At 36.5% G+C, this 27,604-nt stretch overlaps 2 protein-coding genes across 14 annotated transcripts in view; one reads left to right on the plus strand and one right to left on the minus strand.

Moving 5' to 3' along the window:
* ZC4H2 (zinc finger C4H2-type containing) overlaps positions 1–16,512 on the minus strand; it is a 71,044-nt gene extending 54,532 nt beyond the window's left edge. The window contains exons 1-2 of one of the 2 annotated variants that reach the window (XM_023525007.1): positions 16,418–16,510; positions 10,145–10,204 (exon numbers count right to left, since the gene is read on the minus strand). The gene's annotated coding sequence lies outside the window, so the exon portion shown is untranslated. Of the gene's footprint in view, positions 1–10,144; positions 10,205–16,417 lie in introns of both variants that reach the window. The other variant, XM_011383371.2, reaches the window with a different exon arrangement.
* A 58-nt stretch (positions 16,513–16,570) lies between these two features.
* The window catches only part of ZC3H12B (zinc finger CCCH-type containing 12B), a 344,821-nt gene continuing 333,787 nt past the window's right edge, over positions 16,571–27,604 (plus strand). For all 12 annotated transcript variants that reach the window (XM_023524990.1, XM_023524991.1, XM_023524986.1 and 9 more), the window contains exon 1: positions 16,571–17,055. The gene's annotated coding sequence lies outside the window, so the exon portion shown is untranslated. The remainder of the gene's footprint in view (positions 17,056–27,604) is intronic.

The following is a 27,604-nucleotide window of genomic DNA, read 5'->3' on the forward strand; positions in this document are numbered from 1 at the left end:
AACCTAAATGCCCATCAATAGATGATTGGATAAAGAAGTTATGGTTCATATATACAATGGAATATTACTCAGCCATTAAAAAATGAAATCCTACCATTTGTAATAACACGGATGGATGTAGAGGTTATTATGCTGAGTAAAATAAGTCAGACAGAGAAAGAGAAATACCATATGATTTCACTTATATGTGGAATAAGGAACAAAAAGAACAAACTAATCAGAAACATACTCACAAATATAGAAGACAATCTGGTGACAGCCAGAGGGGAGGGGAGTTGGGAGGCTGGGAGAATGGGGTGAAGGGTTAAAGAAGTACTACTTAGTAGTTGATAGATAGTCACAGGGATGGGGAGTACAGCATGGGGAATGTAATTAGCATTAATGTAATGGACAGGTGGAGAGCCAGAGGAGAGAAAGAGCAATTAGGGAGATCATTTTATAAACTATATAATTGTCTATCCAATGTACTGTATACCTGAAACTAATAATAAAATAAAAGAAATCTTACCATTTGTAAAAACATGGATGGGCCTAGAGGGTAGAATGCTAAGTGAAATAAGTTAGACAGAGCAAGACAAATACCACATGATTTCACTTATTTGTGGACTCTAAAGAACAAAATAAACAAACAAAATGGAAATAGACTCATAGATACAGAGAACAAACTAGTGATTGCAAGATGGGATGGTGGTTCAGGTGGCTGGTTAAAAAAGGTGAAGAGTTAAGATACTCAAATTTGTTGTTAGAAAATAGTCACAGAGATGTAAAGTATAGCATGGGAATATGGTCAGTAATGTTGTAATAACCATGTATAGTGCCAGGTGGTTACTAGACTAATCAGGGGGATCACTTCATAAATTATGTAAATGTTTAACTATTATGCTATAGACCTGAAACTAATATAAAATAATGTTGAATGTCAATTCTAATTGAAAAAAAATTAAAATATTTTTTTCATTTTGTCATTAACCTTTGGCTTTTTAATTATGATGTGTCTAAGTGTGGGCCTCTTTGGGTTTATCTTGTTTGGGACTCTGCATTCCCTGGACTTGTATGTCTATTTCTTTCCTCAAGTTATGGAAGTTTTCCATCATTATTTATTCAAATAGATTTTCAGCTCTCTCTCTTCTCCTTCTGGTACTTCTATGATGTGAATGTTGTTATGTTAGAAGTTGTTCCAGAGGCTCCTTAAATTATCCTAATTTTTTTTGGATTTTTTTTCTTGTTGCTATTCTGATTGGGTGTTTTTTGCTATGTTATCTTCTACCTCGTTGTTTTGATACTCTGCTTCATCTAATCTACTGTCGATTCCTCCTAAGGCATTCTTAATTTCAATTATTATATTCTTTATTTCTGACTGTTTCTTTTTTGTTTTCTATATCTTTCTTAAAGTTCTCACTGAGTTCATCTACTCTTCCCCTAAGTTCATTGAGCATTCTTATAACCATAACCAATGTTTTAAACTCTGCATGTGGTAGATTGCTTGTCTCCATTTTCTTTATTCTTTTTCTGGAGCTTGTTCTGTTGTTTCATTTGGAAAATGTTTCTTTGTCTCTCATTTTGTGCTGAGTGGAGAAAGACAAATGCCACATGAATTCACTTACAGGTGGAATCTAAAGAATAAAATAAATGAAAGAAAAACCAGAAACAAACTTATAGAGAACATTTTGAGGGTTGTGAAATGGAAGGGAGATGGAGGGTGAGAGGGATTAAGAAATACAAATTTGTAGTTACAAAATAGTCCTGAGGATGTAAAGTATAGCATAAGGAATATAGTCCATAATATTGTAATAATTTGTACAGTGTCAGATGATACTAGATTTATCAGGGTGATATCTTTGTAAGTTATATACATGTATAATGACTATGTTGTACACCTGAAACTCATATAATATTGTATGCTAACTATAATTGAAAAAAACTAAAAAAGTTAAAAATAAAGACTAAAATATAATATAAAGAATTATATTGGATAAATTAAAAGGCCAAAAAAGACACTGAGGTATCACAGAGGTAGTAACTGCAGGAAGCAACTATCATCTCTAAGGCTAGAGGAATAAAGAGAAGAAGTTGGGATTAACAGACTTTAGAAATTTAAAACAGCAGTTCTGAGAGCTAAGACCCAGTTCCCCAAGATAGGTACCCTGCTCTGCTTGTGGTGGGGTCACTGAGGGAGCATGAAGAGGCTAGTTTTGGGAGTTCTGAGTATGTGGCAGAAAATGAAGATTGGAACCAATTGCTACTGAAACTAACTGCCACAGACTAGTGAAAGGCACTTGCTGGAATAACAAAAGGATCAGAAATCATAACAAGAAGGAAAAGTCACTTCTCCCTCTGCCAGCCTTTCGGTATCCTTTTTGTGCCCCCCCATTAGCAAAGCCTAACAGAAAGCCAGTTGCCAAAGGAAAATTTGGTTTGCACTGTCTCAGCTCATCAACCAAAGTCTTAAGTGTGGGTTTGAAAAAAATGCTGAGAGATAATAACGAGAATGAGAGTACCAATGACTTTCATTAAAACTCCTGTATCAAGGAAGTTTCTTTGGTTTCAAGCAACAGAAAATGACCCTGGCTAATTTAGGTAAAGGAAATGTAAGGCTATTTGGAAGCTCCAGAATCAATGGAAAGGTTGCAAAAGCATAAGAACTAGGGTAGCTCCAGAGATCAGATAGCAAGAAATACCTGAAGATTTCCTCACAGTGCTATCACTTGAGTAAATCAACTTCGAATATTTTTCCCCATTCATGCATCACTTTATTCAAGTTTTATAGTTTCAGAAGACAGTCTAATTGGCCAAACTTTGGTCACGAGCCTACCCTTTAGCTAGAGTGGGCAGGGCATCTTCTTTGGTTGATAATCTTAACAAGTCTACATGCAATGGTGTAGAGAGGCCATTTAAAAAAGAAAAAAAAAAAAAAACAAGAGTGATACTACCAAATGATAAATGCTGGGTAACAAAAAATCCCCACAAAGATCTGCTATAGCATCCAAAAAAGGAACTCAAGAGTCATCATTGATTCTTCCTTTGCCCTCATGCCTCATTTCAAATAAAGCCTCAGGTTTGTTCATTATTATTCTTTCAAAATTTTTGAATCCACCCACTTCTATCTACTTTGACTCCCAGTACCTTGGTTCAAGCCCATCATCTCGCATCTTGATTAATTCAGCAGTTTCCAGTCTTGCTTACCTGTTCTTTCTTGCTTTCAATTCATCCCTCACACAATTGTCAGATGGTCTCTCTAAAATGCTAATTTTATTATGCACTTCCACTAATCTTGTAATTCACCTGCCTCTATATAATCTTTCTTCTCCTGCCCATAAAATTCCATCTATGGCTCCCTATAGCTTTCAGAATAAAATCCAGAATGTCTTATTTGTTGGCTTTTGCCTAACTTTCTAGCTTCGTTTCATGTCATTTCCCAGAACACTCCTTATCTCCAGCTGCGAATAACTACTTTTTATCACATGGAACATTCAAACAAAATTGGACTCCATTAAAACACCATCCTGAAATTGGTCTTACTTTCTCTGGGGATTAGAATCTTGGCCTTAATGGCAAGGAATGGCCAACATATCAGGAGATAATTCTTCATGGATCTCATCCTTCTGCACATTTTGCAAGCAGAGGTACTAATGGCCCTTTTATTTTCAACTATCTTTTCCAAGATGTTCATATAGAAAACAACTGTGCAAGATAGTGTCTTCCTCCAGAAGAAAAACTACATTGGTAGTAATGTGCCTAGCTTACTTCAGGTCTGCTAGCAAGGAAGAATATGAAAATGCATACTGTACTGGTAGCTAAAAGTCTCTGCTACAATGACCTGTCAGCACAGCTTCCTGCAGCAAACAACTTGGTCTCTTTTTAACCTATTCTAGGTCATTGCCCAACCCAGGGAAATGAGGGAGCATAATGAGCAGGGCTGCCTTATTGGGGCTGTGGCTGGGATATCTTCTCTAAGAAGGAATATAGAATGGTCTGTGTAATACATAGACTTCTAAGAGGATCCCCAATGATCCCTGCCTCCTACTTTCCATTTCCTTGTATAATCCCCTCCCCTTGCATATGGGTTCAGGCCAAGTGACTTGTTTCTGATAAAGAGACTATGGCCAAAGTTGTGGGATATCTCTTTCAAGATTAGGTTACAAAAGATTGTGACTTGTCTTGCTAGAAGACTCTAATTCTTAGCTTACAGCTTTGATGAAACACACTGCTTTGTTGAAGTGGCTCATGTAGCAAGGAACTAAGAGCAGTCTCTGGCCAATAGCTAGCAAAATACCAAGGCATTCATCAGTCCAGTAATCCATAAGTGATTGAATCCTTCCAGCAACCATGTAAACCTAGAGGTAGATTTTTCCAAAGTTGAGCTTTGAGATGACTACAGCCCAACCAATAACTCGATAATTAATTGCCTGTGAGAGACCCTGACATGGTAAACCCAATCAAGCTGTGCCTGGTAGTCTGACCTATAGAAATTGTGAGGTAATAAGTGGTTTTAAGCTGCTAGATATTGTAGGCAATTCATTTCACAAGAAAAAAATGATACAGGAAGGAAATGACAGAAATCTCCCAAATATCACACTTTTTGCCATGGACTGACAATGCATAATTCAGATATCTTCTCTTCTACTCTCCTTTCTCCAAGCTGTCTGCTTTTGTAGAATAAACAGTTTCTAACATTTAAGTTAAACAGTCTTAAAGTGGAATTAAATACAAATAGGTAAATGAGTTCCTCATCTCTGGAGGTATTCAAGCAAAAGCTATATGACTCTCTCTTGGAGATTTTGGGGAAAGTACTTGGGCATCATATGAGTGGTTAGACCACATCAATGATTTATAACTCTTTTCACATTATAGAAAATAATATTTTTATGGCACGCTGCAGATAAACAACAAGGCTGCTTGTGGCCCAAGGTAACCAGTTACTCCAGGTCCCACTCAACCATTCTGAGGGCAAAAGGAATTCAATACCTCTGCACACTTGTCATTCTTTCATGGCATACTACTGTGTCTTAATATACTGATTTGGAAGTTCAAGACTAGATGACTTAAGGCTTTCACAATACTTAGATTATCTGGAGCAATGGTTTTAATGGTGTGATTTGCCAGAAGAGCAGGGTCAGGATAACCCGAGAACTTGTTAGAATGCAAACTCTCAGACCAACTCTAAACCTACTTAACCAGAATCTCTGGGGGTGGGGCCCAGAAATCCTTGTTTCTTCAAGCCCTCCAGACAAAACTGGGTTTAAATTTTTTATACTTGGACTTTCTTGCTGTAGTCTGGAGGATATATATTTGCTTCTCTAGAACTCTGGTACATCATCCATAAAATTGGCTGAATAAGACATTATCAAGGATTACATAGCATTTATAAAGTGCCTAGTGTAGTGCTCGACACATAATAGGCATTCAATAAAGGTTAATTTTATTCTTGTTGACAAAAATGAACTAAATATAAAGAGCGTTTATGAACATATTCTGCAGTTGACTAATTGCATAAAGAGGATAAAGAAGAAGAAAACCACCCATAACTTCACTTTATAATGATTTCACACTCAACATTATAGTGCCTATCATCCTAGTGGTTTTTCTACACCCACTTATAATACATGAACCACAATTTCTAATTGTGAGTAATGGCTATATACTGCCAAATCTTGATTATCTACTTGACTGTTTACTTTGGGGATCATTGGTGGCAAATTGAAATCCCAAGCTGGTTTCCCTCTGCCACACAACATGTGCCTGTGCTACCTTCTCCTGCCATCATTTAATATTTGCTTGGGAATGAAAACACAATTTCATATTGGCCTAAGGGAAACAAGCTGTTAAGAAATCAGAACCTGCAAACTCGGATTACCAGAACTTTATCCCTCTTCATGAAGGTAGGGTTCTAAAAATTGGCCCTTTAAGCACCTACTATGTTCAAGATGCCTTATTCAATAAAAAGTTGAATCAGACACACTATTAATGGATATTCCAATTTACTAAGAGAGTTAAGAAAGGGATATGGAGAATTATAATATAGGGCAGGTCAGTTCAATTGAATTCAATAAATATTTATAGACTATCTACTAAGTTCCAGGCATCTGGCTAAGTGCTGGTGTGCATGATAAATAAGATTATTCCAGTTTTCAAGGAGCTCACCACTTAGTGAGGACAAGAAATACACATAATTCAAATATTGGCTGGGGTTGCTTTACTTCTCATAGTTCTTATAATTGGTTTTTGACTCTGTCATTTTATGATATGTGAATTCCTGACTCTTCCCACTCTTCTTTGCTCACCAGTGAGGCTTAATACCTTCTCGTTTTTCTTGGTCTGGTCTATGCCTCCTGTATCTACACATGCTGTCTATGTTCTACTCCAAAAAATTTACACAAAGAGCTCAATTTCCTACTAGTTTCACAAGAAATCTATTCACAATAACCCTTTCATGAGTTCTATACTTTATTGAAGATCTGGAGTTAAAAGTGAACACTCAGAACACAAACCATGTGGTTTTTCCATCATTTTTCTCCTTCTCTCATCTTTTCTCTTAGGCTACTCCCTCCCAGATTTCTCTCATAGTTTCAAACAGTTAATCCTCTATTTTGCAGTTCATTTTTGTCCTCTCTGGCTCCTCCCTACTAGCTTATCTACCTAACCCATAAAAGATATGTGGCCAAACAAAGAGCTCCTTTTTAATTTGTTTTTTAATTTTTAATACAAAAGTGCTCTATTTCACCTTTTTATGGCTGAATAGTATTCCATTGTATATATGTACTACATCTTCTTTATCTAATCAGCTATCGAAGGACACTTCAGTTGTTTCCATGTCTTAGCCAATGGGAATAATGCTGCAATGAACATAGAGGTGTGTGTGTATATATATATACACACACACAGATATATATATATATATATATATATATATATATATATATATATATATATATATATATATATATATATATATATCTCTTTACAATTAAATGTTTTCAAAATTTTCAAGTAAATACCCAAAAGAGGGCTGGGTCATAGGCTAATTCTATTCTTAATTATTTGAGGAATCTCCATACTGTTTTCCATTGTGACTGTACCAATTTACATTCCGACCAGTAGTGTATGAGGGTTCCTTTTTCTCCACAACCTCTCCAACAGTTGTTATTATTTGTCTCTTTGATAATGGCCATTCTAACCCCAGTGTGAGGTAGTGTCTCATTGTGGTTTTGATTTGCATTCCCCTAGTAGCTAGTGAAGTTGAGCATCTTTTCATATATCTTTTGCTCATTTGTATGTCTTCCTGGGAGACGTGTCTGTTCATGTCTTCTGCCCAATTTTTAAATCCACAAATATATGTGCAAATAATTTTTGACAAAGGAGCCAGAAACATACAATGGGAAAAAGCAAGCCTCATCAATAAATGGTGCTGGGAGAATTGAAAAGCCACATGCAAAAGAATGAAACTAGACTGCGATTTTTCACCATACACAAAATTAACTCAAAATAGATCTAGGACCTAAATATAAGACCCCAAACAATAAAATACACAGAATAAAACATAGGTACTAAACTTATGGACCTTGGTTTTAGAAAGGATTTTATGAATTTGATCTCAAAGGGAAGTAAAAGCAAAAATAAATGAACGGGGTTATATCAAACTAGAAAGCTTCTGCACAGCAAAAGAAACCACCAACAAAACAAAAAGGTAACAACCAAATGGGAGAAGATATTTGTGAATAACACCTCTAATAAGTGGTTAATATCTGAAATATATAACAAACTCATAGAACTCAACAACAAAAGAGGCCTCTTTTAAATGTATCACTTTCTTTGCAAGGAAATTAGGTTTCTATTTAGTAAATTCGTTTTTGTGTTGTATTATAGATAAATGAATTAGTGTGATAGACCTTGTTAATTGCTTTCTTAATATCCATGTACCCTTTTTTTCCTTGCCAATAGAACCTTAAAATTGTTCTAGGAAGTAATGTTACTGCCCCTAGGCAAGATACTCTCCTTTCCAGCTTCCTTAAAGTCAGGGTGGCCATGCACCCCGCTTCAATCAATAATAATAAGATGGAATCAACTTCAGGGGGCTCCTATGAAAGCTTTTGCTTTTCTAATAAAAGGGGAAGGTATAACTGGTGCTGTTTTCCTACACCAGGGAAAAGGCCCACTTGAAATAATGTGCTCACCCCTGATTCAATCAACTATGCTTAAGGGTTATGACCATGTTGTAATAACATGGCAGCTCTTATTCAACTTTATAGGTGGGGTGGAGGAACAAGATAAGGGGAGCAAAATTCCTAGAGAGAATTTCTGGGCAGATAATCCCATAGGTACTTGATACAACAAAGTTAGAAGATAAATAGTATTGGAGATGTGAAGAGATTTTGTTGGTATTGACTAGAATACCCAAGAATGCCCAATTTCTGCCTTACTCTTTTCAGTTTTCCCCTGAGAGAACAATAAAAAATGATAAACAGAGCATGTTCTTATTAGTGGGACCTGGACCCAATATGTCCAAGAAAGAATTCTGGAAAACCTGATTTAAAGTACATGGCATAGGCTTGAGGCCTAAGAGAGGCTGCTGCCTTCTCAACTCAGCATAAATAAAAATATTGCCACCATTTTATCACCTGCATGGCACAGGAATCCTAGGTGAAGAGAAAGAACTTTGATAATCCCAGGAGAATGGAAGGAAGAACAGCTGAGTATAAGGCCATGCCCACCTGCCTGGTCTTTAGTCTAGTAAACCCATTCCTCAGCTCACAAGTAAATGTGATCCAGGCAGTGTTTTTCCATCTGATCTATCAGTTTGCTGTTCTATCCTGTTTAGGAAGTGGGAAAAAAAGAGTAGGAAAAGATGTAGAAACCATCTGTTAGAGATTTTTTTGATGTGAGTAGAGGAATCGAGAACTCTTCTTTCTCTTAACTCTCTGGGCTTAATAACCAAGATGATCAGTTAGAAAGGTAATCAACCCACTTGAGGGAGAAGAGCTATGGGAATATCACTGAAGCTCTGTTCCTCCCTTTGTGATACCATCTCCCTAACATTTGTCATTATTTATCCTCCCAGAAACACAACAGCACAGCAAATTAAAAAAAAAATTACGGACTATTTTATTTCCTATCTCAAATTATGCTTATCTACAATTGTCCAGTGAGTACAACATGGTAGCATAGTCCAGATAATGCAACATTAGCTCAGCAATATGTCTTACATTTGAACAATACAAAAATTCAAAGATTACCATATGATTTCACTTATATGTGGAATCTAAGAAACAAAAAGAACAAACTAATCAAAAACAGACTCACAAATAGAGGACAATCTGGTGATGGCCAGCGTGGAGGGGAGTTGGGGGTACAAATTAGTAGTTGATAGATGGTCAAGGGGATGGGGAGCACGGGCATAGAGAATGCAGTTAGCATTAATGCAATGGCTAGGCAGAGAGCCAGAGGAGAGAAAGAGCAATTAGAGAGATCATTTTATAAACCATATAAGTGTCTAACCAATGTACTGTATACTTGAAACTAATAATGATATAAAATTTTAAAAGAATCAGGAAAAAAAAAGATAGAGTCCCATACAGAAACCTGCTTCTTTTGTAGAAATTAAATTCCTAAAGAAATTAAAGCCAAAAATGATCTCTTCCCAATTTTTTATTTTTCTTTATTTTGGTCAGAAGAAGTATCACCCAGATGCATGGGTGTACTCTGGTTTCTTTTAACAGCCACATACTTGGTTCCATTGCACTGGGATTGTAATTTTTCTAATACTTTGTAAGTTTAATTCATACAACTTCAAGTCTCCTTTAGGTTTCACTTTTCTCAAGTTTCAGTACCACACTCATAAAATGTAGGACCAAGTGCTTATGATGATTCCAAGCAAAAATAATGTTCCCATGTTATTGTTACCACCCTTACTGCTTGGGGAATAAGGATAGAGGGTAAACAGGGGAAAAAATAATGAACAAAAGCTTCTTTTAACTGCAGCTGTATGCTTGTCAATTTGAACTAATTGTGAGTGTCTATAACCTATTAAATAAAATTTAACTGAGTAAAATTGTCAAGAGATCAAATGAGCTTCCATATTTATTTTTTTAAAGTCTTGTCAAATTTCAATTTTTTTTTTAAGTTCTATGCCACTATAATTGGCACTTACCAAACAGATTCATGGCAGTATTGTCTTCCATCAGCTTTTGAATTATCCGGGCTTTGGTTACTAAATAGAAAAACAAATGTTCTTCTATCATCTAAATATTCCTGCCATAGCAGGATGTGACTTGTCTTGGAGAAATATACAATTATTCAGCTTCAAGTGAGAGACAGAGAGGGTTGTGGGTATGGGAGAGAAAGATGTGTCTTTCCAATAAATACACCAAATTTCTTTCTATCGAAAGGGTCCTTTCCTGGCTGCCCATATGGAGAACTTTCCTTTCTCCTTGTGGGACTCTGCCTTCTAATCTAGTTTCAGTAGAAATATAGCCATCCCTTCAGTCTACATTCACCAAGGGATCTCCTGCTTCAGGACAGAATCTCTTTTCCTCCTAATACTAGCTACAACTGTGATTACTAAATATTGGAGTCTCCACAAAATATTTCCTGGTGTAGAGTGATGAGAAAACGTGGTTTAAATGTGGCCAACTTAAAACATAAGTGAGGTTCCCTGATGGTACTTCTATTCCCAAGCTCAGATCCAAATGTTATTGTTACTGTTTTCTGGCCAGCCACAAGGCACAGGAATCTGAATTAATACCAGGGAGACAGGGAGAGGGAAGGAGAGAAGGCAAGAGCGGGGGAGGAAGTGAGGCGGGTGGTGTGGGGGGGGGGGGGGAGAGAGAGAGAGAAAGAGAGAAAGAGAAAGTATAGCATAGCTGAAATTGCTATAATGTAGGCACCGGCTCTCTTACAATATCCACAACAACAGAGACAGAAGAGACATAAGGAAGGGCCATGCATGGATATGGGACATTTTTCCAGACAATGATCCTACCTGCTATTAAATCTGACCCAGTCACAATCATGCCATCTTACCTATATTGTCAGTATTCCTTTTTCTTGGAACGAAATGAGGATAGAGCATGATAAAAAACAAACAAAAAACAAACAAAAACAAAAACAGGTACAAGGAGGGGTCCTGAGTTCTACCTTCTCTGCTAAAATAGGAATTATTCAGGCAAAATGGTTGTCAAGGAAACTATAGTTCTCCAGTTAAGGAGAAAAGAATAAGCAAAGGCACAGGATTGTTAAACAATATGATATGGGAGAACAGTGTGGTTTTTATTTGTTTGTTTTTGCAAAGAAGAGAAATTCAATTCAAACTAGATTGGGGAACAAAAGAAATTTAGCATGAAGATAGACTTTCTTATAAAACCCAAGATCATTAAGGCAGGTGATTTTAAAGGAATAAGCTGGAACCAGGGACTTAACTGTTATCTGGAGTCTCCCTTTATCATCTCTGCATCTATCTGTGTGTCTGCTTCATCTTTCATAGCAGACCAACTTTTTCTATTTCCAAGACCATATGGCATAAAAATGGCTGTTGCCAATAGTTATTAAGTGTACACCACTCAGCATAAGAAAGCAGCCAAAGTAGGCCAAAATCTCTTAGTCTACATTCCAAATTTCTAAGGAAGGACTATTTCAAGTGATAGATGAAGTGTTTTTATCCCACCAGTTCCTTCTCTATTTCCCAAGGCAGAAAGCTAGGTGAAATGCAGTTACGATTTCCTTTTGCCTCATTTCAGATACAAAAAGAATACATTCCTCCTTAATCTATGAATATTAACATGAATATATGTATACATATGTATATATTCTGCTACAATCTAGTGAAATTCCCAAATGAAAGCTCTTTAAGTAGGAGATATACAGGCTAATTCATTTATTGAGGACTTACTATGTGCCAAGTACTATTCCAAGCACTAGCAATACAGCAGTAAAAAAAAAAAAAAAAAAAAAAAAAAACAAAGATCGCTGTCCTCATGGAGCTTCTGTTCTATTCAAGTGATACAAATTATTCTTCCTTAGTACATATATGCAGCCTATTTTTTCAGAAAAAGGTACAGCAGTCTTGACATAACTTACATAAAATGGTCATATTCTAGTCATTTAATGTTTCTGTGAGAAGGTGAATTTATTGTGTGATAAAAGGGTCTCTCTTTGGTGAGATTGTTTTTTTTTGGATCTTCCTTAACAAAAAAGAAGAACACATTAGCATGGGAAGATGATGAGTTCAGTTGTGGCAAAAAAAATGAATTTGAATTGCTTGGAGGGCATCCAGGTGAGGATGTCTGGTGGACAATTGGATCTACTGATTGAGATATCATGAGGGAGGTCTAAACTAGCAATATAGATTTGAAAGTTATCCATGTATAGATAATAGTGTGGAAAGGAGAACAAAAGCAATAGTCCATGAGCAGAATCATGGGATAATAGAAACATTTAAGAGGTAGGTAGAAGAAGAGGAACCTATGAATGTTACATAAATGAAAAAAAATAAAGAAAAAGAAAAAGGAGAATGTGTCTGGAAGTCAAATGAGTAGAAGATTTCAAGCATACTGAAATAATCAACACTATCATATGTGGCAGTGAGGTCCAATAGAAAGGGGCTTAAAAGTGCCTGTTGCATAGAGAAATTTGTCAGTAATTGGTGTTCTTAACAAAAGAAGTTTCATTAGAGAGTTGTAGGTGAAATTCCTGTTACAATGGTTGAAAGGTGAATGGGAAGTAAAGGAATAGAGGCAGTAAATGGAATCACTTTTGAGACCTCTAGGTGATAAAGGTAGGCAATAAGGTAAGAGAAGAGACTTCAAGAAAACTAGAGGAGGCTCTAGGATAAAAGAAGAGTATTTCTTTTAAGGATGGAAGAGTTTTGGGTATGTTTATAGGCTGAGGGGAATGAGTCAACAGAGAGAGAGAGAGAGGTGTAAGGTATTGACACTGAAAGAAAAAGTGATAGAGTAAGATCTCTTGCTGAGATAAGGATCAGAAAGTCAGGTGGAAGATCTAGTTTTACACAGTCTATGTGAGACCGAAGGGATCAAAGTATAGTATGGGAGCAGATGCAGAATATAGGTGAGAAGAATGAGTTTTTAAATTTTTAAGAAAGGTAGGTGATGAAGTAATCAGTTGGGTGGTAGGTTTGAAGGGTGGGTGATGAAATCATCAGTCAGAATGGAGAATGAATAAGGTTCGAAATAATAGATGAGAATAATTGGAGAGGGCTTGACCAAGAAAAAGTGAAAGGATTGTCAAGTGGTGCCAAGTGGTGAGATGAGACACTACATCAATTTGCATTAAAATGTCCGAGTGATTTTCTTCAGGGGAGCCAGAATGGAAACAGGGAACAAAGTGAGGAAGAACTACACCATACACAGATTTCAAGTGTATGGAATTCTAGGAACGACTCCAATTACGGAGAACTTTTACATTATAGGTCAAGAGGAAATCATCCAAGGAACTTTTCTCAGTAACTTTATATAAAGTTTATGTCCAATCCTATTTCCTCCCTCTCAAATATATCTGTCCACTTGTGGTATTTTATTTGTTATTTGTTATTTCGTCTTCCTGCATCCATCAGATTATAAGATCTTTGGGGCTGAGGTACTGTCTAATATTTGTCCCGGACCCCCAAACAAGTATTAGTACATTGCCTTATTTTAGCCATCATATATAGACAGACATGTACAAACTCTTTGAGATGGTATTTAAGGCATTTCATAATCTGTCTCTAACCTACTTCTCTGTACTCAACTCCATTACACCCTATGCTTCTCAACCCCTAAGCACAAATATAGTATGTATAAGTCAAATGTTTCTACTTTAACCAAACATACCATGAACTTACATATTTCCTGGACCTTTAAACATACTTTTCCTTTGCATGGAATATTTTTATCCCTTTCTGGAAAATTCTAATTCATCTATCAATACCCAGAGCAATGCCAAAGTCTTCTATGACTTTCTTATTTAAGGAAGACTTTCTTATGATCTACTAGGCACCATCTACTGTGCCTGCATGGAGTTCTGTTTTGGAAGAACTCACTGAAATGTAAAAGTAAATAAAGGTGTGTAAAAAAGAGTATCTTCCTTTCCTTAACTTTTTAGAGTGTCTTCATGGGGAACATAGTGAGCCCAAATCCTTTCTTTAAATTTTGGAATATAGATAAATTTCTCCAGAGACTAGAAGGGCTCAGTGTCCAGTTTTATAATGTAGACATGTTTCCAAGGTCATGAGCCACATTACCTTTTGCAATGTAAAGATGTCTACAGAGTTACTACAGGAACCCATCTCCAGGTATAACTGTTTTTCTTCCAGGAAGATTCAAGGTGTCTTTTGGGGGAGATAACGAGTTTTACTATTTGTTTGGAGGAAGCCAATTAACTAAAAGAATAGCTACCTCAGTTCACAAGTGAACTTTGTATTTGCTTTACTGTATAAGTTGTGTGGAATTTTATCCTCACTCTGCAGTCTCTTGAAGGCTACCTATGTACATATACTGTGTTGTGCTTACTCAATAATAAATATTTTCTATACATACCGATGTGGATAGGTCTCTCTTTGCTGACAGGAGTTTTTACTTCACCAACATAGAAGAGACAGATAGGCTGATGTGTGTAAAGGAGCTCAGATTTTATATTGAGACTCCAGGAAAAATACTGAAGGAGTTAAAGTGAAGCAGTGACACATTTCTATATCTAGAAAGGAATATGGAAAAATTAAAGATGACTAACAAAATTTAAATATTTATTCCTCTGTTTCACTGTAATCATAATAAATATGTGCTATAGAATGTAATGAGTTCAATAAGTGTACAGAGTACAGATTTTATATAACTAAATACAGATTTTGAAGATCTAAGCAAATTCTGTTAGAGATCTGTCCCTGTGAGCCCTTGATGGTCCTTGAAAAAGATTGAACATTATGGAATTGTCTTCCTTTGAACCCAAAAGGCATGTCTGTATCATATAGAAGAAAAAATATGATCTGTGGGAGAACTCTATTCAAGCTCACTGCCATATTCACAGTTATAATACATATTCTCTATGTTATGATCTTTCCTGTCAATTACAGTTTGTTGATTATTTCCATCTGGTGCTTCTATTTAATTGGTCTTTGATTTGCTCTTTTTCATCTTTCCAATTATTATTCTCTTTCTTCAATATTTTCTGGTTGTCTAGTCCTCATAAACTTTCATTTTAGTCTTATATTCCATTTGAGCCCTCCACTAAATTTTCATTAGCAGTCCTTTCTGGGCCTCTGAGACATCTTACACATGGTACAGCTACTTTTATACTTTCTAAAATGTTAAAACCTTTTATTAAATAAACATCTAGCAAAGCATATGATGTTTATAAATGTATTTATTCATTGCATTAAGTTCAAAATTGCTGAACATATTTTTATCGTTACACATTACAAAAACTCTAAGCCTAATTTCAAAACGATCAAGTAAATAAGCCCCCAGAAAACCACACAATTTTTGTAAACAGTCACTACCTACATGTCATTTCTGTGTCAATATTTTAAAATTAACATGTATAGTTTGAGAATGATCATGGATGCTTATATGTTAATTAATCGGAGAGTTTGCATAGATTTCTTCCTCAGATGAACCTTAGGGAAATATGTGTAAGCACTTTATAGATAAAGATGTATTTCAAAAACTGCAAGGACTGGTCTGTGACTAGATGCTGCAGGAGCAGTGGAATGGAGATAGGGCTAGAAAAATAGAGGCAATATCTTAGATGACAGGACCTCGACTGCTAAGTTACAGAGTTTGTACTTTATCCTTTATTATAGGCAATAAGATCTACTGAAAAATAGCTCTAATTTTTACTGAGTGCTTAATCTGTGCCAGAGTAAGTTATATATGTTAAGTGCATGCTCTAATTTAATCCTTATATCTATTCTGTAAGTACTAAAATTATTCCCATTTTACAGATGAAGCAGATTCATAGAGGTTAAGCATCTTAGCTGAAGAAAACATAGCTACTCAGTGGTGGGACAGAAATTCAAAATTGGCTCTAACTCAAAAGCCCATTCTGTAAAAAGGAGGAAAGTAAGAGTAGGAGATTTATGTTTCACAAAGATCTCTCTGGTAGAAATACGAGAACAGATTGAAGGGAGACAAGTCTAAAGGCAGGGAGACCAGAGAGGATGCTGTTGCAGTAGTCAAGAACTATTAGGCCCTTATTGGGGAGGCTTTCCCTTAACCATAGGACTTATGCAGATGAGTGACATGATCAGAGAAATTATTTAGAACATTCCTCCTGAACCCCGTGTGAACGATGGATTGGAGTGGAGAAGGAGAGACTAAAGAATATGTTAGGAGGTTGTTGGAACTGTCGCTCTTTACCACCAAGGTGACTGTCGAGGGGCCAGGAGACGGTCATATTCAAGTCCCCCGGCCTCTTCCCACCTCACCCCTACCTTGACGATGTTTCATCCAGGCCCTAAGAAGGAGGCTTTTGAGCCCTTTCATAGGTGGATTGAGTCCGGACAGTGTCGCCAGCACTGGCGGCGGTCTCTGGCGGGGGTGGGGCGCATGCGCGCGGTTGCTAGGAGACAGCAGTCAGGGCGCCGCGGCTGTAACACCGCCGGGGCTGTGTGTAGGCAGCGGCGCCAGAGGAGGAGGAGCACGAGGATGCAGCTGCCACCACCGCCCGAGAGGGAGCCGCTGCTGCTCTGTGGCCGCAGGGGCTGAGGGACGGGAATCAGGCCTGGGGGTCGCGTCGCTGAGTGGACCGGGGGCGACAGTCCCGCCCAAGCTCGGGCCTAGTACTTCGGGAGGGTCCTGGCTGCTAGGCGACGGCCTTCCCTCCATTGCCTCCCCTCGCCCCTCTACGTCAATGGTGGTGAAGTTGGCAGCGCCAGGGAGCGCAAGGCACCAGGTTGCTTCCCTTGCACCCAGCTGCTCCTGGGGCGCGTCTCTGGCCCCCGCTCACGGACACCTGCGCTGCCGCCTCCTCTCGCCCGCTGAGCCCAACCCTGGCAGCGGGCGGGGGAGGGGCTCCCCCTGCAGGGGCTGAGTCCAGCAGGGTGACGACGGGGACCGTAGGAGAGTAGGGGTGAGTAGTGGCACCGCACTAGCCCGGTGCTGGGGCACGTTTCCTGCCTCCGGGGCTCCCGGGAGGCGACCAAAGCGTTGCTTTCTCCTGCAGAAGCTTCTGATGCCTCTCGTACATCTGCTCTGTTCGCGGCTCCCTATTTCCTTTGAGATAGTTTTCCTTCTCAAAACCACCACTCTCTGGTCTCGGCCCCGGCGTCCAGGAATGCGGTGTCGGTGCTTAAGGCCTGGCTCTGCTTCTTAGATGCCATAAATGCTGATAATTCTACGTACAATCATGTAGCTTGATACCTAATTTGGGGAAAGACTTTCTCAGTGCCGAGTTCGCCCTTTTCTCCTGTTCTTGTTCTCAAGAGCCTGCCCACAGGCTTCTCAAGAGTGGATTTTCAGGCAGCTGTCGTTCCATGCCTCAAGGCTTGAACAGGCGACTGGTGTGACCCCTTTAGTTTTCTTACTTCTCCCGTGTTGAGAGCTTCTGAAAGTCGTGTGTCTGACTTCTGACTCCTGACATAAAAGATTTAGGAAGACAGTACTTATTTTAAATAATAATAATAACAATAATAACAATAATGATAATAATAATGATAATAATAAAAACATACTAGCAAACTCTCCATTTGACTTCTAAAGTGGCATCAGTCTTGAAGTGGACAAATAGAGTGGCTGATTGATAACAAGGGAAACAGATTTTACGAACTAACTACTCTTCACCCAGAATGACATGCCTCTTTTAAAATAAATATGATGAAACCTAAAATGTTCCTAATAAAAGCGAGGATGTGTTATAATCTATCTTCCTGGAGTAGCTGGAGTTGAGGATAGTTGCTTCTAAAAAACATTGGCATGAGGGACCCGAAGTGATATTTTGGACAGAGTAACTAGATGAGGATCTAAAGTTGTAAGGCACTTTTTGAAAATTAGCAATATTATCTTTGAGGAGTAAAGTTGTTTTGTTAAAAGAAAATGGTTGAAAAAATTATAGTTGACCTCTTTCAAAAGTGGAATGAATTTAAATTAACTGGTAATTTTGATCGTAAGGTACTTATGTGCACAAACAAAAAAAGGATGGGTTCCTTCTTTTATTTGACTCTCTTCCTTTGGTAAAATAGTTTTTTTTGGTAAAATGCTTTGCTTTGGCAGTTTTCTTGCTTTGAGGTTCCCTCGGGTATCGTGTAAAGCACAATATAATTCTGGTATCACTGCAGAACAATCTTGGACCTCAGCAAATATTGTTTGTTTTGTGAATTGGCAAACTGATATGATTCTAGTTGCTAGATTTCCGAAAAGATTATTTTTGTTTTGGAAAAGTTCTTGATGAATTCAAGTACGGATTATTTGAAATAATAATGTACTATGTGGGTACTTGTAGTTCATCTTCACGTACTTTTAAAACTAGGCAGTAATTTGGATCCAATTTAGAATTCTATTGTAATGTCTACAAAGGTGCCATATACTCAAGAGCAATTACCTAGAGTGTCATAGCCACACTATAAGATAATATTAATAGTTAATTTTGCAAGTGCAATCAAGGCACTTGACCAGTGAACTCTGGGAGGAGTTAGTTTTTTGTTTTGTTTTGTTTTGTTTTAATATACTTTCAACATGATTTTAACAGAAAGCAAAATATATTCAGAAGGCATTGTGGTTAGTCTCCTTTGCTCAGCAAGTATTGCACATTTCTGTTCTCAGCTGCTTATTTTAGTATCAAAAGAGAAGATCTTTGGAAAGAGAACTAGTAAATTCAAATAATAGGCAAGCTGCTAAGAAAATTAAAATTACCTTATATCAACTTCAAAGTACTATAGTGGTTTAAGGCAGGCACACATCTTAGGTAAATTGCTAAATCTCCATGGTGGCAGCATGGAAATAGGGTAAGGAATTGTCAATTTTGTCGCTATATAATAAATAACTAAATACTTATACCATATTACTGAGTCGAGAAGTAGAGCAGCATTACACCAAGTACCAATGTTGTATCCATAAGTTATAATTGTCTTTAAATATGTTGTATTAAAAGTATTAATGTCTTTTTGAATTTTTCAATTATGGTTGACTATTCATACAATATTATGGTTGTTTCAGGTGTACAACAGTTAGACATTTATATAACTTACAAAGTGATCACCTCAATAAATCTAGAACCGATCTGACACCACACATACTTATTACAATATTATTAACTATATTTCCTATGCTATACTTTACATCCCCTTGACTATTTTGTAACTACCAATTTGTACTTATTAATCTCTTCCTCTTTTTCACCCATCTCCTCAATACCCTCCCATCTGGTAACCATCAAAATCTTTTCTATATCTATGAGTTTGTTTCTGTTTTTTATTTTATTTTTTAGAACCTGCATATAAGTGAAACAGTATGGTGTTTGTTTTTCTCTGTCTGACTTATTGCACTTCTCATAATAACAGGTCCATCCATGTTGTTGCAGATGGAAATATTTTATTCTTTTTTATGGCTGAGTAATATTCCATTGTATATGTGTATCACTTCTTCTTTGTCCATTCATCTATTGATGGAAACTCAGGTTGCTTCCATATCTTGGCTATTGCGAATAATGCTACAATGAATATATGGATGCATATCTTTTCAAATTAATGTTTTAGGTTTCTTTGGATAAATACCCATAAATGGAATTACTGGGTTTTTCTTTCTTGTTATAGCCATTGTTTTAAAGTCATTTTGTCTGGTATAAGTAATGCTACCTCAGCTTTTTTTTTTTTTAATTTCCATTTTTATGTAATATTTTTTTTCATCCCTTTACTTTCAGTCTGTATGTAACTTTCGATCTGAAGTGAGTATCTTGTTGGCAACATATGTAAGGGTCTTCTAATTCACTTGGCCACTCAATGTCTTTATTTTTTAATTTTTTTAAAATAAAGTTTATTAAGGTAACATTGGTTAAAACAATTATATAATTTTCAGGTGTACATTATAATTTGACATCTGTATATCCTATTGTGTGTTTACCACACAAAGTCCAGTTTTCTTCAGCTACCATATATTTGATCCCCTTAACCCACTTCAATCTCCCCCTACCCTCCTATATTTAACCCCCTTTAATGGTCTACCTCCCCACTCCTCCCTCAACCCCTACCCTCTGGTAACCACTACTCTATAGTCTATGTCCATGAGTCTCTGTTTGCTTGTCCTGTACATTTGTTGCTTTTAGGATTATATCCCACATATCAGTGATATCATGTGATTTTCAACTTTTTCTGTCTGGCTTATTTCGCTTAGCATGTTTATCTCAAGTTCCATCCATGTATTTGCAAATGGCAGTATTTCATCTCTTCTTATGGCTGAGTAATATTCCATTGTACATATGTACCACAATCGTAGGAAACTTTGGTTGCTTCCATGTCCTGGGCACTGTGAATAATGCTGCTATGAACATCGGTGTGCAAATATCTTTTTGGATATGGGGTTTCAAGTCTTTGGGGTAAACACCCAGTAGAGAGATTGCTAGGTCATATGGTAGATCAATTCATAGGTTTTTGAGGAACCTCCATACTGTTTTCAATAGTGGCTGTACCAATTTGTAGACCCACCAGCAATGTATGAGGGTTAATTTTTTCTCTGCATCCTCTTCAACACTTGTTATTACTTGTCCTGTTGATTATAGCTATTCTAACAGGTGTGAGGTGGTATCTCATTGTGGTTTTGATTTGCATTTCCCTAATAGCTAGCGATGTTGAGCATCTTTTAAAATACTTGTTGTCCATTTGTATGTCCTCTAGGGAGAAGTGTCTGTTCAAGTTCTCTGCTCATTTCTTGATTGGATCATTTGTGTTTTTTGTTATTATTGACTTGTATGAGTTCTTTGTATATGTTGGATGTTAGACCATTATTGGAGACATTGCTTGCAAATATATTTTCCCATTTGAATAGTTGTGTCTTTACCTTGTTGATGATTTCTTTTGCTGAGCAGAAGCTTTTTAGTTTGATGTAGTCCCATTCATTTATTTTAACTTTTACTTCCCTTGCTTTTGAGGTCAAATTCATAAAATCCTCTTTAAGTCCAAGGTCCTTAAGTTCAGTTCCTGTTTTCTTCTGTGCATTTTATTGTTTCAAGTCTTATATTCAAGTTCTTAATCCATTTTGAGTTAATCTTGGTGTGTGATGATAGACAACAGTCTAGTTTCATTCTTTTGCAGGTTGCTTTCCAGTTTTCCCATCACCATTTATTGAAGAGGCTTTCCTTTCTCCATTGTATGTTTTTGCTTTTTTGTTGAAAATTCTTTGCCCATATAAATATGGATTTACTACTGGACTCTCAATTCTGTTCCACTGGTCCGTGTGTCTGTTTGCTGCCAATACCACGCCATTTTGATTACTGTCACTTTGTAGTATAATTTGAAGTCGGCCAGAGTGATGGCTCCAGCTTCATTCTTTTTTCTCAGGATGGCTTTGGCAATTCGATGTCTTTTGTGCTTCCATACAAATCTGATGATTTTTTGTTCTATTTCTCTAAAAAATGCCAATGAGATTTCGATGAGGATTGCATTAAATCTGTATAATGCTTTAGGTAATATGGTCATTTTAACTATGTTAATTCTTCCAAACCAAAAACTGAATAACTTTTCATTTCTTTGTATTTCTTTTGATTTATTTTAATAGGATCTTGTAGTTTTCATTATATAGGTCCTCCACATGTTTCATTAAATTTATTCCTAGATATTTTATTCTTTTTGTTGCAATTGCAAAAGGAATTATTTTTTCCACTTCTTTTTCTAACACTTTGTTATTAGAGTATAGGAAGGTTTTTGAACGTTGATTTTGTATCTAGAGACTTTACTGTATTTGCTTATTGTTTCTAGTAGTGTTCTTATGGATTCTTTAGGGTTTTCCATGTAGAAACTCATGTCATCCGCAAATAATGACAGTTTGACTTCGTTACCTATTTGGATGCCTTTTATATCTTCTTCTTGTCTGATTACACTCACTAGGACCTCCAATGTTATATTCAATAAGAGTGGTGATAGTGGACAGCCTTGCCTTGTTCCTAATCTAAGAAGGAAGGTTTTTAGGTTTTTAACCATTAAGTGTAATGTTGGCTGAGGGTTTGTCATGTATGCCCTTTATTATGTTAAGGTACTTTCCTTCTATATCGATTTTGTTAAGTGTTTTGATGTTTTGATCATAAATGAATGCTGTATGTTGTCAAAGGCTTTTTCTGCATCCATCGATATGATCATATGATCGTTATATTTTAATTCCTTTTTGTTGTGTATCACGTTAATTGATTTGCGTATGTTGAACCACCTGTGTGCCTCTGGGATGAAGCCCACTTGATCGTGGTGTATAATTTTTTTTAATATCTTACTATATTTGGTTTGCTAATATCTTATTTAGGATTTTTGCATCAGTATTCATGTGAGATATTGGTCCATAGTTTTCTGTTTTGTGTGTGTTATCTTTACCAGGTTGTGGTATTAGAATAATATTGGCCTCATAAAATGTGTTGGGAAGTATTGCCTCCTCTTCGATTATTTGGAAGAGTTTGAGGAGAATAGGTATTAAATCTTCGAATGTTTGGTAGAATTTACTGATGAAGCCATCTGTTCCTGGACTTTGACTTTTTGGTAGGTTTTTGATGATTGTTTCCATTTCCATACTCTATTTATGATCTGTCTATTTAGATTTTCCAGTTCTTGATTCAGTCGAGGAAGATTGTATTCTTCTAAGTACTGGTCCATTTCTTCTAGGTTATTAAATTTGGTGTTATATACTTTTTTATAGTATTCTTGTATGATCCTTTGTATATTTGCGATATCAGTTGTAATTTCCCCTCTTTCATCCCTGATTTTGTTTATTTGTGTCCTTTCTCTTTTTTCTTTAGTGTGTCTAGCCAGGGCTTCGTCAAAGAACCAGCTCTTCATTGCATTTAAAATTTTTGTTTGTTTGTTTTCAATTTCATTTATTTCTGCTCTAATTTTCGTTATTTCTTTTCTTCTGCTGACTTGAGGATTCAGTTATTCTTCCTTTTCTAGTTTTTTTTTTTTAAGATGAAGTGTTAGGTTGTTTATTTGGGCTCATTCTTGTTTTTGAAGATAAGTCTGTAATGATATGAACTTTCTCTTTGTGACCACTTTTGCCGTGTTCTAAAAGTTTTGATATGGTGTACTGTCATTATCAATCATTTCTATGTATCTCTTGATTTCTTTTTATTTCTTCTCGGACCTAGTTATTCTTCAGTAGCATGTTGTTTAATCTCCATGTATTTGTGGTTCTTTCTGATTTTTTTCTACAGTTGATCTCTAGTTTCAGAGCATAATGATCAGAGAATATGGCTGGTGTGATTTCAACCCTCTTATATTTGTTGAGGCTATCTCTGTGTCCCAGTATGTGGTCAATCCTTGAGAATGTTCCATGGGCACTAGAGAAGAATGTATGAGCAGCTGTTTTGGGATGGAAGGCTCGTAAATGTCAATTATGTCCAGTTGGTCTAATGTGTCATTTATGGATGTTATTTCCTTATTGATTTTCTGTTTGGATGACATGTCTACATCTCACAATGGGGTATTTAGGTCCCGTACTACAATAGTGTTTTGGTCTGATTCTCACTTTAGTTCTGTTATTAAATGCTTTACATATTTTGGGCTCCCTGATTTGGAACATAGATATTAATAAATGTTTGGTCTTCTTGGTGCATGTATCCCTTTATCATCATGAAGTGTCCCTCAGTGTCTGTCTTTACCTTTTTTTTTTTGAAGTCTATTACATCTAATATTAGCACTGCTACTTCCCCTTTTCTCTGAATGCCATTTGCTTGAAATATCATTTTCTACCTTTTCATTTTGAGTCTATATTTGTCTTTGGATCTGAGATGTGTCTCCTGGAGGTACATATTGTTTTTTTTTTTTTTTTTTGATCCATTCTGCATCTTGCGCCTTTTTATTGGTGAATTCAATCCATTTATATTTAAGGTGATTATTGAAATATTAGGTCTTCTTATAGAAATTTTATCTTTTGCTTTTTGGTAGCTCAGTGTTTCCATTGCTTCCTTGTCCTTATGTTTCTGTTTTCTTTATTTTGGTTGGCTTTTGTGGGTTTTCCCTCTGGTCCTTCTCATTTTATTTTATACACTTCAGTTCTGAATTTGGTGTGCGGTTACCATTACAAATATGTAAAGGATACTTATATATATATACTGTCATCCATTTTCTTCTGTGCGTGCCTTATCTCCATTCCCGTTTGCAAATTTGGATCTTTGAATTCTCCTCTTTTCAGTCATTGTTACTCAATTGGTCCCTATTTATGCTGAACTTTCATTATTATCTTGTTATAACAAGTATCTTCTTATTATTTAAGCTTATAATGCCCCGTTCTTAGTAAGAGTTGCACTCTTTTGCTTCTATTTGCCTGGTAGTCACTTTACTCCTAATTACGTTTTTTTTTTGTCTTTTTTTTTTTTTTTTGTTAGGTGAGCTGACCCCTTTCAGTATTTCCTTCAGTGCAGGCTTCGTAGTAGAGAATTCCCTCAATTTTTGAATGTCTGGAAAGGTCTTAATTTCTTCTTCATATCTAAAGGAGAGCTTAGCTGGATACATTATTCTAGGCTGGTTATTCCTTTCACTTAATAGTTCAAATATTTGATTCCATTCCTTTCTGGCTGGTAAGGTTTGTGCTGAGAATTCCGAGGATAATCTATGGGTTTTTCCTTATAAATTACGTTTTCTTCTCCCTGGCTGTCCTGAGAATTCTGTCTTTGTCATTGATTTTTGATAATTTTAATACAGTGTGTCTTGGTGAAGACCTTTTTGAGTTGAGACAATTGTATATTCTGTTGACTTCTTGAATTCCAAGCTCCAGTTCATTCCTTCAACTTGGGAAATTCTCATTAACTATTTGTCTGAAAATGCTTTCTATTCCCTGCTGCTTTTCCTCGCCTTCGATAATGCCCATTTTTCTTATGTTTTCTCTCCTGATGGTATCAGCTAGTTCTTGAATCTCTTTTTCATTACTTTTCATTCTTCAGTTTCTCTCTTCTTCCTTCTGATTTATTTCTAGATTTCTGTCTTCGATATCACTGATCCTTTCCTTGCTTTGGTCGACTCTATTTCCCAAGCTTGCTATTTTTCAACTCTTGCAGTGTGTTCTTCATCTCTAGAAGTTCTATTTGGTTCTTTTTGAGGGTTTCAGTCTCCTCACACTTCTTATCTCGTTGTTTTTTCAATTCCTGACATTTTTTATATGACTTGTTTCCGAATTCATTGAGTTTTTTCAGAAGTACCATCCTGAATTCTCTGTCATTTAAGTCGTATATTTCTATATCTGTAAGCTCATTTTCTGGAGAGTTTTTTTCTTTCTTTCTGAGGTGCCTTGTCTCCTTGGTTGTTCAGAGTATTTAATGGACTATTTTTCTATCTAGGCATTAATGGAAATGTATTCTGCTGTTTTTCCAGAAAGATTTATTATATAAAAGTCTCTCCTTAGCCTGCTGCAAAAAAGATGCTTGTCTTTTGGTTTCCAGTAGGTGGCGTCTAAGCCTCTTGGATCCTTACTTCATATAAAGCCTTAAAAATGCCTTTTTTATTTTCTGATTGATATTTAATCACGCTTGCTACCCTAAGTTTCAGTCCCTGCCAGTGTTAGCAAGTGTTTCAGCAGCGATTGCTCAGATTCCCCTGGGGTTCACAGTGTTGGGTCTCGGAATGTATGGGGGGTGGGGCCCTCTTGGTTGGGGTTTGTGGGCTGTGGCTCAGCCTCAGTTTTGCAACCACAGCCAGTGAAAATCAACTGTTGTTTCTCTTCTGTTCCGCTTCTCTGACTTCTGCCCTGTTGACTGAGCCCTGCTGCCCACCGGCCTCGATAAGCTCATAGCTTTCCCAGGCAGGGCTGTTCAGGGAACTCACCACTCCTCCTCACCTCCACATACATGTAGCTCCAGGGGCTGTGAGAGGCAGCTCCTTTATTTCTCCTGGTCTACTGCCCGACACCTGGGGTTCTGACCTGTGGTAGCTCTTATGCACAGATCCCCTGTTCAGATGTGCTTGTGTGCAATTTGGGTGTTTTTTGCTGAGTTTTAGATATTCAACTTATTGTTGTTTCAAGGGGAGAGATCTGAGGACGTCTCTCACTCTGCCATGTTTCCAAAGACCTGCCACACCAAATGTCTTTAGATTGGCGCATTTAATCCATTAATATTTAATGTAAATGAATAATATGAATAATGAAATGGCAATATGTATGAGCATAGTTATTGCCACTTTATTATTCATGATTTTTTATTTTTCTTTAAAAAATATTTTTATTTTTTATTTTTTAATTTTTATATTTCAATTAGAATTGACATTCAATATTATTTTATATTAGTTTAGGTGTACAGTGTAGTGGTTAGACATTCATATAACTTACAATGTGATCCCCGCAATTCGTCTAGTACCTACCTGGCACTATGCATAGATATTATAATGTAATTGACTATATTCTCTATGCTGTTCTTCACATCCCCATAACTATTTTGTAACTACTGATTTGTACTTCTTAATCTCTTTACCTTTTCTGCAGAATCCCTAATACCTCTCTCATCTTGTTGTCACCAGTTTGTTCTCAGTATCTGTGTGTCTGTTTTCATTTTGTTTCTTTGTTTATTTTGTTCTGTAAATTCCACATATAATTGAAATCATATGATATTTGTCTTTCTCTGTCTGATTTATTTAACTTAACATCCATGTCATTGCAAGTACTACGATTTTATTTTTTTATGATAGAGTAAAATTCTATCGTATATATGTACTGCTTCTTTATCCAATCATCTATTGATGGGCACTTAGGTTGCTTCCATACCTCGACCGCTGTAAATATCACTGCAGTGAACATAGGGGTGCATATTTCTTTTAGAATTAGTGTTTTGGATTTCTTTGTATAAATACCCGGAAATGGAATTGCTGGGTCTAAAGGTATATCTATTTTTAATTTTTTGAGAAACTTCCAAACTGTTTTCCATAGTGTCTATACCAATTTGCAATTCCACCAACAATGTATGAGGGTTCCTTTTTCTCTGCATCATTGCCAACTCTTCTTGTTCTTTGATTTATTGATGATAGCCATTCTGACAGGTGTGAGGTGATATCTCATGTTATTTTAATTTGCATTTTCTGATGATTAGTGACCTTGAGCATCTTTTCATATGTCTGTTGGCCATCTGTATGCCCTCTTTGGAGAAATGCCTATGCAGGTCTTCTGCCCATTTTTTAATTGGATTGTTTGTTTATTTGGTGTATGAGTTATTTTTAAATTGTGGATATTAACCTCTTATCACATATAAGTGAAATCATGTGGAATTTCTCTTTCTCTGTCTGACTGATAGGCAAATGTCTTCTCCCATTCAGTAGTTTGTCTTTTTGTTTTGTTGATAGTTTCCTTTGCTGTGCAAAACTTTTTACTTTGATATAGTCCTATTTGTTTTTTTTTTCTTTTTCTTGCCTGAAAAGATACATCAGAAAAATGATATTATTAAGAGCAATGTCAACGAGTTGACTGCCTACGTTTTCTTCTAGGAGTTTTATGGTTTTGGGTCTTATGTATAA

The sequence above is a fragment of the Pteropus vampyrus genome, unplaced genomic scaffold (assembly GCF_000151845.1).
Source record: "Pteropus vampyrus isolate Shadow unplaced genomic scaffold, Pvam_2.0 Scaffold516, whole genome shotgun sequence".
Taxonomy (NCBI): domain Eukaryota; kingdom Metazoa; phylum Chordata; class Mammalia; order Chiroptera; family Pteropodidae; genus Pteropus; species Pteropus vampyrus.